General features: G+C 37.1%; 1 protein-coding gene, 1 long non-coding RNA gene and 1 pseudogene across 9 annotated transcripts in view; 1 reads left to right on the forward strand and 2 right to left on the reverse strand.

Annotated features, from left to right (window-relative positions):
- The window catches only part of LOC138237732 (uncharacterized), a 117,830-nt gene extending 107,956 nt beyond the window's left edge, over nt 1–9,874 (forward strand). Inside the window, exon 3 of the long non-coding RNA XR_011189096.1 lies at nt 9,777–9,874. This is a non-coding gene — a long non-coding RNA (uncharacterized lncRNA). The remainder of the gene's footprint in view (nt 1–9,776) is intronic.
- Nucleotides 1–16,334, reverse strand: part of trpm3 (transient receptor potential cation channel, subfamily M, member 3) — a 227,348-nt gene that overhangs the window by 101,696 nt on the left and 109,318 nt on the right. The gene's annotated exons all lie outside the window — the stretch shown is intronic.
- Nucleotides 11,524–11,635, reverse strand: LOC138237896 (U2 spliceosomal RNA; annotated as a pseudogene).

Consider the following 16,334-nt stretch of genomic DNA (forward strand, 5'->3'; position numbering starts at 1 on the left):
ATAAGAGCTGGGGTAGTGCTAACAATTGTGCAATCGTGGATTGACAAATGTGAGCACCTTAATTGGCCTAGTGGACCAGAAAGATGAGCTTGTTTAGCAGTGTCACTTCCAATACATTGCATCGGTGCAGAACAAGCACGCAAAGCCCTTTCCCATAGATATCTTCAAAGCACTCTGGGAGACCATCTCAACCATTCTTTAATTATTTGTGGCATAGTCATTTGCCATTTCAAAGCTAGCAAGTTACATTTAAAAACATTATAGGCCTAATCCTGAGTACTTTCCAAAAAACAATGGAAAGGAAAAAGTGAAAATTCAGCACCAAAGATGACGGCTTAGTCATCACTATTTTCAAAAGTGGCTTATTACCTTAAGCCAGTTTCACAAGACAATTCCAGAGAGTAAGTAAAACCATAGGATAGCAGTCTCAAAGTTAAAAGAAATAAAGGTTCTATAGAAATATTTCAGTATTAAGTAGTATAGAGGTGTGAACTCTCCACTCTGGACTTCTTCCTCAAGTCAATTGTGGAAGGTACTTTGCTGACTTTGATCAGGTACTGGCTCAGCTGGGGGCTCCACTTCAGCGGTGGATGAATCTGGGCCTCTCCTATACAGTGTATGCTTTAAGGAATTTCAAAGCTCTAGAATGAAAAATACCATAAAAATCTAAAGAATCCAAGTAACTCTAAGTAACATTTTGAAACTGTTTTTCAGTAACTTAAGGTTCTGATACTGAATGCTATTTAGAACTTCTGAGATCAAAAAATACCTTTTGTCAATACATTTATAGGATTAAATATTGAGTTTGTTCTTAAATCGTTTTAGATTTTTTCCTAATTATTTTAAATATACTGTGACATTTCAAAGAGTATAACTTAATAGTCACTTTTTTAAGATAGGTTGGGGGTTCTTCACTTTTACATAAGGAATAACAACACCTTTAGGAATGCATTTAGGAATGTTTATACAGACGTCAAGCAAAAGAAGCCACCTCATAGGTCATAGGCTGAGAAAGATAAGTTAAGTTAAGGTGTAGCTGCACAGATGAAGATGGGGTGGAGGAGGGAGACAGAAAGACAAATACAAGGCAGACCAATGGGTGGAGGTGGTGCGTTACCATGGTAATTATAGCTTTTCAGGAAGTGATGTCATGGAGAACCCTGAGTTAGAGAAGCAGAGGTGAAGGAGACCTCATATGCTGTCGTTTCTCCTGAACCTTTGCTCAAAACTACAAGGTGATAAAAATACCACAGAACAAGCTTTTCTAACCTGATGAAAATGTACAGTATTTGGTTCTCAAGTTTTGATTTTAAAAACTAAAAACATTTGAAGAACAGAGTTTCCAACATGCCCGGTTTTTAAGCTTTTCTGTCATCACAATACTAATAAACATTTAGACTGTCCTTTACTTTAAAATATAAAAATAACTGCAAGTGCACTTAAAAATTGAGCTGGTGTTTTCACTCCAGGCTTGTCAGACACATGTCTTCTCTTAGATAAAACTATTACAGCAAGCAAAATTACACCCTTCTCCTTAAATGTATAAAAAATACAGAATATGAATCTTACACTTGGGTACTGTATGCTTCTGAGAGGAATGTTTCAATTTCTTAAATTTTCAAGTGTTTCAGTCACTATGCACTTTTTATACATTATTAAAGCAAAGTACAAAACCAAATGGATGATTCATGGCCCATCCATGAATATCCTGGAGAAACGTTTATGAATCTCTAATGTGCTCTGTCACCTCCTCCAAGGGGTAAGTGTGCATCTCTCCAAGCACAGTGAATAACAGCTTTGTTACACAGCAAGCAGGCAACTAAAAAATTTAACATTGCAGCAGCACTGTTCAAAAGTGGGTGTGTTATGTACTGTAGGCCTACATCAGGAGGTATGACACACATATACTATATGTACACTCTTCTTAAGACAATTTAAAATAAAAAAAATATGCTTATGGTACAGTACATGCCAAATTAAGATCCAGAACCCCATTTCACTTTATATGAAGAAAATATTTTTTTATTTAAAAATTATTACAACATAGCAGAAGATGAGACATGAAAAAAATTGAACAGAAACAGCAAAGTACTCATTAATTAGACTTATCTGACAACACACAATGAAGAACAATGTTATTAATATAGACAGGTGAATCTGATGGGTTTTTTTAAACTACGGGGCATAGTTTAGAGAGATGCCAGGTATGTTAGACAGCGTGTCATCACACAGTGGGAGGAAACTGGAGCACATGGAGAAAACTCACACAGACATGGTGGGAAGAGGATCAAATCCAGAACCCAAGAGCTCAGAAACAGCTGTTCTAACAGCCACAGCATGTACTAACAGTCACACCACATTCTTCTTTCTGAATGCAATCATCATTTTAATACAGAACAAATACACAGTTTACTCAAAGATGGCTAATTCTACTGGGTAAACAAACACCTTAACCAAGTAAACTAGCAGAAGAGAAAAATTCCTATGGGGTTCCTGCTTGGGATTCAGATTTTTAGAAGACTGTTTTCCTGCTACAAATAATTAATAGTAAAAACAACATATAGATTTTAATGAAAAGGAGATCCAGGAAACAGGTATTTCCCCATGCCTGAAAATTAAAAAAAAAATTTAAAGAGAGAGGTACAGTATGTGGAAAGGTTTAACCTTCACCTACAGTATAAGCTGCCACAGCTACAGTACAATATATGCTATTCCTGTTCATTTCCTTACAGTATCTCATAAAGTCAAATTAATAGGTTTCAGTCCAGCGCTAATATTGTGAGACATAACTCCGAGGTTTGGACATCTTTTCTTTTCCACCGTGTCTGAGCTCTTGACACATAGGTGAAATAAATGAGCTTAACTGGACCAAACATGTGAAATTTTTCTCCAGGGTGTAATGACCTAAAGATCTGAAACAGAACCTGCAGGACTGTTGTCTATAAAAGACCACATCAGAGCTTTGTGCATCACAGTTTTGTGAGAATGAGGATGATAAACTGCGAGAGAGCTCAGCTTCAATGGCTCTTCTGGATAAAGTGACCACCCAAACAATATTTTTATTTTTTACATTTTTTTTCCAGGAGAATTCACCTAATGTAAATTGACATGGATATAAAATTGTGACAGGTTGAAATTACATTATATACAGTAACATTAATTTACCAATGTACAGTATGTTGCAGTTATTTAGCTTCATACTGTAGGTCCTTGGATTAAAAAATGGTGGAAGGTGAATTCAGTGGTAGAATGAATAAAAAGAATGACCTTAAAACAAAACTGTACCGATGCAGGATCACAAACATGAGTATGACAAACCCCTGGCACCAGAGGGTTGGTCTCTCATAGTTTTAAATGCTGTTAAAAGTTTTGGGGACTGATGTCACCAATACAGCTTTATCTTATTATATGAGATGAAGTACATAAACATCTAGCTAAATCTTATGTAAAATACATTAATATAGTATACATCAATTGTTTATGGTTTTTCCACATATATTTTAATTTTGTTTAAAGTCTTTCAGAGTTGCTGTAATATTTTATCCATACAATCAATAGTGCTCCAAAATGATTGGCACTCTTGATGAAGATGAGCAAAAAAGGCAGTACAAAATAAACAATCCAGGTAAAAAAAGCTAATTCTCTAAAATATGGAAAAACTATATTGTAGTTAAATGTAATTGCTCTGAGAAAAGGAACAATTTTATTGATCAAAAAGATCAGTGTCAAAATTATTGGCACCCGTAACAGTTCCTATAAATACATCTGCATTAACCTAATGCCTTTTTTTATGTTCTTCTTAGTCTTAAGGAAGTACATTGTGATCATCCACAGGTTCCTGTTTCACTGGGTGTGAAAAATAATACAAATGAGATAACGCATGTAAAATCCCTTCGTCATCCATCACCATGGTGAAAAGCAAAGAACTCTCGCAAAACAGATAAACGGTTGTTGACCTTCATCAATTAGGCACTGGGTACAAAACAAATATACCACTTACCACTATTAATTAAAACTACTGGAACAGTAGTAAACTTGCCTGGTAGAGGGTGCAAGTGTACAGTATCTTGCCCTCATGAACAGACAGGAGGATTGTTTGGAAGACAGAAAAATCCAAGAGCCACAGTTGGAGAATGACAGAACTTGGTTGCATAGTGAGGTCACCAAATCTTCAAATCTACAAACAGATGCCACCTCCATGCCAACAGGCTATTTGGAAGGGCTGCCACAAAAAACGTTATTGAAGTATCGCCTATTAGAGGGTTGTGCAGTAGGAGATGAAATACGGACACCCACTTATGCCGGCGTCACACTACACGACTTTTATTCGTTATTTCGTAAGAATAAACATGTTTGATTTTCTCGTAGCGAGTCACAAGTCGTAAAGTTGGGCTCTTGTGTCTGTGACGGTCTCCAGCCAATGAGCACTCAGCAGGAAGTACAATGCGTACAATGCGGCTGCAAGGAAAGGGAGTGTTTTGGACTGTGCATATGGAGGAGAGGCTTGTTCGACTTTGGAGCCAGCACAGATGTCTGTTCGATGTTTCGGGTTTGTTGTTTGTTTATTGTCGTGCAGTACTCCTCCTCTTATTCTGGTGTGCTCCACGTTGATTGGCTACCAAAATAAGGTGATCTTGCAGTACTTTCGTGATGCAATGTGAGATTTGGAACCATGATGAAAAGTCGTGAGGGTATCGTGTAGTTGGTCACCCCCTTCGATTCCTAGTCATATAATTTGACACCCTCTAGGACAGAAAAGGCAGCGAGATTCAGCAATTGCAGTCATTAAATTTGACATGCTCTCCAGCTAGAAGTTGTGTTGAGTCCTGTCGTGCGACAAAGGCTTTACACATCTTTATCTAGCAGGTCTACTTCAACCGACCTTCTGTAGGTGCTAGGTGGCATAGTCAGTTACAAAAGCTAAAATTGTCCTGCATTTAGGGGTCACCATCCATGAAGCTAATACTATATCTAAAACACAATTATTATAAAAGTATTATTGCAAAAAAGCTTGTTTTATGAACCATGGAACAAAACTGTACCTTATTTTCCCCATAAGGTATTAAGTCCTCTATTTGCAAAATTGCTATTTGCGGAGACTTCAAGGTTTAGGTTCTATTGTTCTTAATATAGCTTGTTTTGTATAACTTTAGCAGGCTTTAATAAACTATATTATCATTAAAAAAGCAAATCAATAACCACACTTTAATTTATGATGGAATATGTCAAAAGTATGCTGAACATACTGTTGTGGATTTATCAAATTATGGGGCTTCAGTACATTTTTCTATTTTTCTATTTCTATTATTTTCTGTGGGCAGTTTAGCTCTGCTGCAGCTAAACAGACATGGTATATAATAACATCTGTAGTTCATTTCTTAATTACCTATTAAACATGTATTTACTGTACTACAGAACATTCCTTTAAAAGTTTTGGAATTGATTTACTGTATGATGAACTGCAATATGTGCTTCAGAGATTTTTTTTAAAAGGCCTTTAATTTTTTTTAAAACTTTGTTTTCTGTGAGTCTCAGAAAGGAATATTTAAATGCTAAAAACACATTTCTGTTGCAACTCAACAGAAATGGAACAGTACAGCTATACATGTATTGGCATGGGTAAATCAAAGTCTAAATTGCACTAAACTCCACAAAATGGTTCCTCTGAAATCAATATCACAAAGGTTGGCTGTTTCAAAAGGAGACAAAAATTAGGAGGTAGATGAAAACAGAATACACTACTTTGAATATTGTGATTCATTTTAAAATTTAGATAGCAGGCTTCTTACAAAATAACTGCAAGGTTTGGGTAGATTAATGTAATCTCTTTTTAAGATTTGTATCAAACCGGATATCACTACATATACTGTACTGTACAATTTTATGTTATTTCAGATAATCTGGCACTGCATGGGTCTATATATATAAAGTATAGTTTCCTTCTATACTTGTATGTCCAAGCATTGCAGGATCTTAGTAAATACAAGTTTCTGAGAGTTTTTCTGTCTCATAGAGAAAGAAAGAGAGAGTGCAAAAGACTCATGGAGAGAGTGCAAAAGTTATTGTATTATATCTGTGATGACTGAAAAAGTACCTACTCTATATACAGTAGTATGTAACACACACTGACAAAAAACCTGCCTGTTGAAAGTTTCTTTTTAACACAACCTTTGCATGCCTGCTTAAAATAAGAACACAGGTTAGACTCTTACTGGAGGAAGAATGTGAGTCCGTTTTAAAATACATGTTCTTTTGAATAACACTCAACAGCTTAATAAAATGAAAATGAGTGTTGACACACGATGTTTTGTGATTTAATAATGGCTAATTTGACATGCCAAGTGGACAAAAGATTTTTTTTAAAGTATGGTAGGGAAAGCAAGGAGAAATAGTACATAAAAATTGCTTCATTACGTTTTTACAGGCTGTCCAATTATGAACTAATTCTACCAAGCAAATGACGGAAATTGATTTGGTTAGCTAAGACTGGTTTATTACTGCCACTGAGTGATAAGCTCAATAATAAGATTTTCCGGATATTACTATATACATAATTTTAGATCATCCAAGAACATTAACATTTTAAAAAGGGGAGTTTGTAAAACTGAGAAGGACTAGAAATAATACCTGTACACAGCAAAGAGGATTAAGTCTCATGAAACAGAAAACACATCACAAAACAAAATAAAATGCTCTTTTTAGCTTGCAAGCACCCACACACATTTCATACTAAAAAAAAAAATCATCTCAAAAAAAGAAAACTTTTCATTAGAGGTTGCATAGTGACAATTGCTCGAAATTTTTTCCTTGACCAAATACGGCAACAACAAAGTTAATTTTAAATGATGGTCTTACCACAGGACTGGTTTTCCCAGACCTCCCCATCATCTCATATTGACAACCACCAATATTCGCCCACTGCTGCTTTCCACACCAGGAACGCCCTTTCTGCAACAGAAGCCACTGCATCACCTGCAAATAAGTATCCAGCAAACACATAGGGTATACATGGCCCCTCAGGCCATTTTAGAATACCCCATGATACATCTCATGGCCGAATGGGAGAGCATGGCAGAGCAGTGAGGATCAATGGTCTCTCTGAGCTGATAGTTCCCCATTTCACCTCTCTCGGCCACAATTTTTTTTTAGTCTTTTTGCCAGCATACTGTTACAGGCATTTCAAGGTTTTTTCCCCAAGAAAAACACCAGAAGCCAAAATTGTCTTGAAACTTGGATCACAGCTTCCCCTTTCTCTAAATGACAGGGTAATTTCATTCATTTACAGATTTGAGCTTTTTTAGACCTCGATCCCCCTGCCAGTGCATACTCTTGTTCACCTGTGTTCCCATTCTTACCTGCGCTGTCCTTTATTCTCTACTACCGCATCTATTGCCTCCATCTTACACACTGTCTCTCACACCCGAAGAAGCCTCAGCAGCTGAAATGTTTGCTATAACTACAGTATACAGTACCTGCTATTACAGAACTTTTATTGAAGAGGTTGTTCTTGTAACGTTAGAGGAGAGTGCTCAGTTCTCTCATGTTTCCATAATTCAACTCTGTGAATGTGTGGTTTGGATTAGCCTCACTCTACAAATGGTTCATTTCTAGTTCCATTTGTCAATGGGCTCTTTTCAAATATTCTGCTGCTATATATGTCATTTCTTCAGAGAAGAAAACTAGAGAGGGCTGGCTCAATCACACATCCTCCTCTTGACTGTACTCATTGAGCTCACAGGGCTTAGAGAGACCGAGGCTGAGATCTGAGGTAGCTGCTGACTGCAAGCAAGAGGTCCAGTCATCCCGTGTCAGTGGTGTTTTCCCACGACACTGAGAGATAAGTGATTAAAGATGATAAAGAGCCCAGACTACAGGCAGCCACTCTGCATCTCTAGTGATCCCTGTTGAACCATCTCATCCAAATCACACAGGGAGCAACAATGGCTCGTACTGTACTGGCTAGTGTCAGTTACTGCCTGCCATTCCCTTTCAGGTAAAGTTTCCTGATCCAGCCTGGCAGCACAGAAATGCTGGTGTCACAACAACCACTTCAAATACTGCTGCTTCTGGAAGTAATACTGATTCTGGGGCCGGCTGGCTCTGCATGCCTCTGCTGTTCCAAAGTAAGACACAGGGGTACAGTATGTACAGGTGCATTCTCAGTTCTCCTTTCTGCTGTTGAAGCTAGTCTGTGCTGCACAGGTACTGGCTGTGCTGCAGACTTGAACTTGTTCAGGAAGCAAGTATCTGTGTTCATCAAAGCTTACAAGAATACTGCCAGACATCAGTATCTAAATCATGAAGGTGGCAGGGAACTTATTCTCATTGATATGGACATTTTTGAGGGTCTTCTAAATCTGGTATGGAGCTCTCACTAACCTGAAATGTACTACCAATGTGATCAATAGTAATATTGATCTCCACAGCATCCTGATCTGCGTGAAGGTCCCAAATGTCCAACCTACTTTCCAAAAACAGATGTATCTGACTTGTTACAAACAATGATCTACCAATTTAAATATACATTACCTCTGTAACAAAATTGTGACGTAGAAAATCTCACCAATAGTTACAATAAAGAGTACAGTATTAGAAATAATAGTGTCAATAGCTGAGTTTAATTAGATACCTACTGTAAATGTACTTTAGGTATTGAGTACCTACAGGCTCACTGATGTACTGGAGTCTAGAAAGCCTTCCATTTTGGTCTCTCTGGTATTTTGTGAATGGAAGAAAAAAAAACATTTTTTCAGTTTGTTGTCCAGTTCAATTCATCTTCAAGGAATATTGCTTACATTTTGCAAAGTAGGAAAGTCATGGAAACCTTTCATGCTATGAAATGAGTCACATTGTGATCATATCTGAGAACTATGAAATATCTAAAGCATAAATATTTGATAGAGATTATGAGTGGATAACTACATCACTTGTTATACAATACTGGAAGGAATTTATCAGTGCAGTAACGTTTATACCAAGAACACATGAAATCAAGAAAGCATGACAAGGAACACCTGAAAAAACAGTCAATTTACAGTGCCAAGAAAAAGTTTGTGAATGACAAAGATAAATATGGCAATTTCATAGTTTCACCATGATATCCTTCTTGAATCAAAACCAGTCTTTGTTAATATCCAATAGACTCTGTAGTAATCAATTCCATGTCTCTTGAAACAAAATCAATTAGACAAATAATGTGTAGTTAATTTACAGGGCATGTGAAAAAGTGGGGGAATAATTAGAATCAGGTGTTTAAATAACCAGGAACATCTTGGGGGCAGATTTTGGAAGGCTCCGTCCTATAGTAAATATAAGAAACATTTTGAGTTTAGCCTTCGCCATTCAGATGTGTGAAAATAAGTCATGCCATGGGCGAAGGAGATCTCTGATGACCTCAGAAATAGAGTTCAAGATGCTCATCAGTCTGGATACCAACATCTTTTCAAGATGAAAGTCATCAAGAAAACAACAAACAGTCCAAGGAACTGCAGGCCACTCTTGTCCTGGCTAATATTGCTGTGCATGACTCAGCTATCAGAGCTATCAGAAAATGACTGAACAAGACTGGTGTCGATGGAACGATAGCGAGGAGAAAACCGCTCTCCAGAAATAACATTTCTGCCCATCTGAAGTTCGCAAAAGAACACATAGATGATCCACAAGACCTCTGGAACAATGTTCTTTGCACAGACGAGTCAAAAGCAACGTTATGTTTGGCAAATACTATAATGATGTCAAACATGTCTGTAATCTCTTGCTCTATTTTAACGTTTCAGAGCATTGGAGCAGAGAACTGGTGACCAGGGGAGGTGCTCTTGGTTGTACTTTCTGTTGGTTCTCCCCTATCAGAAATGGACACTCCACTCAAAGCACTTTACAGGTAACTGGGACTCTGCTCCACCACTACATCACTGTGCAGTACTATGACAGCCATAGTGTGCCAGTACACACACTACACATCAGCTATCATTGTGGAGAACACAGTGATGAAACCAATTCATAGATGGGGATTATTAAGAGGCCATGATTGGTAAAGTCCAATGGGAAATTTGGCCAGGACACCTGGGTAACACTTCTACTCTTGTCAAGAAATGCCCGGGATTTTTAATGAAAATAATTTCTGTCACTACTGTATACTGGGACATTAAGCCCCACACAGACCACAGGGTGAGTGCCCCCTACCGGACCCACTAACACCTCTTCCAGCAGCAGCCTTAGCTTTCCCAGGAGGTCTCCCATCCAGGTACTGACCAGGCTCACACCTGCTGAGCTGCAGGGGTTTGTAAGTTCTGAGCTGCAGGGTGATATGGCTGCTGGTGCAGCATCCCGTCTTGAAGGATAAGGGGTCTGTTCAAAACCACGGTTAAAATGCAGTGCAAATATATTTCACTAACTGTGACTCCCACGTTTAGTATTATAGCACAGTACAGTGCTATTACTATTTTCCAAATTAGCAAACAGCCTGCTACAATTCCAGTTAATGTACAGCATAAAAATAAAAACATAAATAAAACATTCCCAACATAGTGCACCAAACCTCACATTAACTGACTTGTTCATGATTGACATTTAAAATACTGAATGTTTCCATGGAAACTGTCAAAAATGAGTGGATACATGATGCTTCCCAAGGCACTTTTATAAATAGGTTATTGTACCTCAGGAGTATACTCCTATGAAAAATTAAATATTGTAATTCTTGCACAAATGGTGTATTTGCACTATTACTGTTCTTCAATGAAAAGTATAATTTCATTATACTGACAACTAATTCAGTATCATCCCTATTTTGCATGTATGCAGTATACAATTTGTAGTCTATAATATACAGTAGATTTGATGATGTGTAGAATAAATAAAAAGATGATCTCACTGTGTGTGGCTATAGTGTCATTCTACAATATGTCATAAAGCACTTTAGCATTTTTAAATATACATCAGTACTTCCAAAATTATTCTTTAAAGTCAACCATATTTGGTATGTATGCAAACCTGAAGATTTATCAGGTCTAGGAAGTTCTGTTTTGCTTGAGAAACCTGTAGCTATCAGTATTAAATTACCTTTGCAGTTAATCAACCCTCCAACTGTTTTATAAACCCTAAAGTTCATGCAATTACTGATTTAGTTTTATCCACTAGCAAAACATGAAAGCAGCCTGGCAAAGTGAAATTTTTGACAAGTAGTACTAAGCTGCAGAATATTCCTTTTCCACAGAAAAAAGTGTTCTGCTTGGTAACATGTCCAAAAATCCAATGATGTAAGACCTTATTATCTGGCTTGTTACATAAGGGGTCAAGAGACAGTACAGGTCAGACCACAATGATCAAAATACCTTGAAACCTTAAGTCTGTATACCTCTTGACCTAATGAATATTCTTGATTGTACTGTATGTTTTCAATTAGCATTAAATTGTATTTCAAATGGTCCATTAGCAAAGCACATCTTTTACAACTAGAACCGGTATTCGCTAATCTATTAAGTGTAATAAATCTGTTGAGTTGAGTTGTGATGTGCAGAGTGATATGGCTGCTGGCCATAATTTAATATATACCCTCCTCATAGGTGGCCTATCAGATATTAAAATGATAAGAACAGAAACTACACTTGATCTGAGGCCATACGCCAGAAGCGATGAAGCGGTTTGACTGTGACCGAGAAAGATACTCAGAACAGGAGAACAAGCAATGCATCAGGAAATGCAACAGGCAATTCGAGAGCAGACAGTGACACCTGGCCATCTGCATACAGGCAGTTTGCTGCTTAGCCCAAGACTCTGAGTCAGGAGCAGTCAGAGGAGAATTGTAATGAACAGTTCTTTCCGGACCCTATGCGGACGACACAGTCCGACGGAGTGGGGAAACACTGGGGAAACGTCATGCAGGAAAACGGGGCTGAAGACAAGGGGGCGTGTACAAGGTGCGCTGGTGCACGGGGGAGGTGTGGCCGAGGCGAACAATCCGAGAGAGTAGTCCTAGGGAATATCCAAAAACACACGAGAAAGTCCAAAACCAGAAGATCCATCAGAACAAGATAAAAACCACGAAGGCCGGGTCGGAACCGGCGGAGAGGGAACAGGAACGGGAACGGGAACCGAGGTTAAAACCTTAACGGGACCAGGCGCTTCCAGGTCCCGGACTCGCACGATATGGAAATCAGATGCAGAGCCCGGATGAGCGTCAGCGCCTGGCTTTTAAGATGGGCTGGGAACAGGGAACAGGTGCACAGAATAAAGTCTCACGTGAAAGGGCTGGAGCACCCTTAAGGAGGGGGGACTAATATCGTGACAAGAATCTTGAGTTGAAGAATTTGGGGGATACAGATTGTACCACTGGACACAGCAGAAAACTTGAACCCCAGAGGAGGACTCTAAAGAATCAGAGAGGGGCTCTGGCATTGTCTTCCTCCCCCCTTAAACGATATTGGACTGGGAGAAAACAGGGTGGGGCATAAGGATTGACATTGATTGAGACTGACAGAACTAAAGGCCTCAAAGTTTCACCCTTCTTTGTTGAAGCATATCAAAATATCAAGACATATGATTCTATATGACTTTCGGACCATGTCAGGTTGTATTTTCTGTTTCTAGCTTCAGCTTACCTGACAGAAAAAAGTAACTAGAATGCAGGCCTTCATTTAAAAAACAACACCTCCTTTAAACCAGGTGCATAAGTAACCGAACAAAAACAGTGAACTTTTTCAGTGGAAATACTGCTGTATATAACAAAAGGCTTTGATAGAGTTGGATTCATCGGAACACACTTTGATGACTCATTACAGATTATAGGCAGTCAAAAGAGACTGTTCAGATAGTGTTTACTTGTTTTCTAATGTTAATCAAATGTGACATTTTCAAAAATACCTTTGACCCTTTGATCATTCTCAAACCCATATTAGTACAGATAGGGGTATTGATTTCTGGCTACACATCAGTGAAATGGTTGATTTTAAATGTAGTATATTTGAATGTTTGAATGTTGTGAAGCTTACGGGAACATAAGAGGTCTTGTTTACTGTTGCAGATTTCAAAGATTTAATTTAAAGTTGAGATAACAAACAATTAAAAAAATATTCAATTTTGGCAACATAATTAATTAAAATACTTATGATGTTAAATTACAAGATTGCAACCTCGATGGGAGCAATATTATGATGTGGTCTATTTTTAACTGCAGTAGTATTGAAAGGATCTATCATATTTGTAATAGTGAAGCTTTGTCTAACCCCCATTAAACTTTACAATACCTGCTCAGAACAGGCAAACTTTCATTGTCATTCAGGTGCATAGTCATTTTCAGCACACTCAAACATCCTCCAGACTCTTAATTTAAGCATAAGAATGAGAAGAAACTGACATTTTCTTTATATATAAAATATTAGTTAAGGGCACTTTACAGTCAGTAAACTAATCTTTTAACATGCCTGTTTTATCCCCAGTAAATATGAAACAGAAAAGCATGGCTGTTTTAATGAGAACTGATTTCATTGAAATGTTTACTTTCCAAATCAGCATTATCTGGAAAGAAAGACTGAATATTAAGCTATAATTTACTGTATTGTACACCTCTTGACAGGGAGCAAAGAGATCTTGAAGAATTAAGAGACTGTTAACTAAGAACCTGATGGAAAACACATTAAACACCTCAGTCTAAACGAAGCTCTTGACTCAAAAATTACTGGAGCAATTAAACTTGTGGATGGTGTAACATTTAATTGTATGTTTTCATGCCAAATTCCTGTAACTAAATCAATGTAAACAAAATATTTAAGACATCGAAAATGCTAATCTCTCTCTAGCTGACTGAGAATGCTGAATAAACAGACATGTATTGAGTAATACTGCATACAGAACATCATAAATATATTAAACCTAATGATATATTTTGTGAGAAGTGTAAAAGTCAACGTCGTACAGTTTAGCAATTGGAAACCATAATAAAGGATATTTTCCAGGCTTAGGAACAACCTTCTGAAAAACTTTTCCTTAATTGTGGCTCAGGAAACATATAATAGTTCCAAAATACATTATATGCAAAAAGGATGCACAACTCAACTTGAAAATAAATATTTAGAATGTTTAGAAAAATAAAGTACGTTTGAAAAGATTATTTTATTTTTGCACAATGTACACCAAATTAATTTTGATCTTTTAATCCTAAATACTCAACATAACTGCCGACATGTACTGTACTAATTATAAGACTTAAAATTAATATTTTATGCATACTGAAAAAGGGTGACTGATTCTATATACTGTACAGTACTTAAACTCTGTGCTCCGAACTGTTGACTACCACTTCTATGTAAATTGTGTGCTCTTCATCCATTTAATTGCAATCACTCTTTTAAAAAAAAAGGCAATTTATGAGCAGAAGTCCCATATTTCTATAACCTATAATTATGAAGGCTGTCTGAATAAAAAATGACAGAAGAAATGCATATTTTCTGCAAAACAAAGCATTGGTCTACTAACAAAATTGGAATTGAATAGCTGCACTTATGATTTTGAGCTGTACATTGGTTGATGCAGAGGTTGAATGCTGACTGGCCTAATATGCTCAGTCATGAAATCTGTTTTATAACATAAATTTTATAGATGAACCTGTTTTGTCGTAAAAGCATACATATTTCAACCAATTCTATTCTATCAGGCACTAGTACATAAGGTAAAGAACATTTTCACATGCCAAAAAATATTGGATAAATTTTCAGATGAAACTACTAAATGAGCCCACAATTTCTAACAGAAAAACACAGGGACCTTTCATGATTCTTGGCACAGAAAATATTTTCTTGAAGGCAATTTGAGAACATGATGTGAAAAAAACTGCATAAGTAATCAATTATTCAGTAGAAGCACTGGGAATCTCATGAGAAATGACTCAAACCCACATTACAAACTCAGCTGGTGAAAATACTTTCTACTGTATGTCTGTCAGTGATTTCAGAATTTCTCCCAACCTGGCAATCACTTCTATGGTTTGTAACTGTGTTTGAGCTGAGCCTGTTATTATGATGATTCAGCTTAACCACCAGAATATCTGATGCTGTGTGGCACAAAGAAAAGATGAAAATTCCTGTATGGCTACATACAGTATCTTGATGGCAGGTAGTGTACCAAGTATTAAGCAAAAACATAGAAGGACTGAGAACTGAAAGAATGCTCTTCAGGGCTCTTTTTATACTTACATCTGAAATGCATGGCAATATCGTCCCCTAGAGGGTGGGGTTGTCTACACAGCCAAAGGAATCAAGTTCTTCAGCTGGTGTCTTTCTATTGCACGCTTTATAAAAACCCTGAATGATCCAGATGAGGCTATTTTCTCCTGCGATACTATCTTATGAAAATAGTTTCTCATCTCCTGGTTAGCAGCAATGCTAACCAATGAGCAACCTGCTGCCAATTAAGGCATATATGTTTATAAAAATATTTCAATATATGATAGGTATAGAATATGTGCCTCCACACTTAGTATAAATATCATAGTTACAAGTAATTGCAGGTGGAAAGGTGGCAAGGTCCTTAATACCTCTGTCATAAAAAAAACACCCCCATCTTAAAGTCTAAATACACCACTTCTATCTACAGTACAAGAGCACTCTAAAACTAAAGGTGGAAATGGGGTAGTGTTCTACTGCATCATGACAGTGTGAAAACACAGCATTCAGTTGACTACAAACATTTCAGAAAAAACGTACTTTGACCCTCTGCAATGGTGCATTCTCTCTATAGTCCATAACTTGTCCCATCTGATGTTCATCTGTATTAATATCTGAAAAGGGTCTCCTAGGCTGATACTGTGATCATATGGTCCTACAGATGGCGCACGGTGGCTTAGGCATTAGGAAAAAAAGCTTCTACCAGGACAGTATAAAACACTGAGGTATTGTTGGAATACAGACATTGCAATTAAAGGTGGAAAGCTAAGGTAATGATATCTGGCCAGTTCCTTGTTTAATTGATGAACTAGCTTCACTTTTTGCAACAGCCCCACACCTATAGTATATCTTGTTGCATAAACTGTTTTATTAATTTTTTTGCAACTTAATATTGATTATTTTTTCTTTCCATTCGCAAGCACACCAACAAAAACAAGTTACAAAGATTTCTAAAACATTCTTGTGCACATCCTGTATACTTAAAGACACCTCACATGACATTTTCATGTACCGTATTGTACATTTTCAGTAGAGATACAAATGATATCATCGATTACCATTCATTTAATCATCGTTAGCTTATTTTAATACGTTAGTTTTGGGTGATAAAAATATTTGAAAATAAGTGATTCTGTCAATGTCAAATCTGTGAAAACATTATATGCATAATCAAAT

The sequence above is a fragment of the Lepisosteus oculatus genome, chromosome 3 (assembly GCF_040954835.1).
Source record: "Lepisosteus oculatus isolate fLepOcu1 chromosome 3, fLepOcu1.hap2, whole genome shotgun sequence".
Taxonomy (NCBI): domain Eukaryota; kingdom Metazoa; phylum Chordata; class Actinopteri; order Semionotiformes; family Lepisosteidae; genus Lepisosteus; species Lepisosteus oculatus.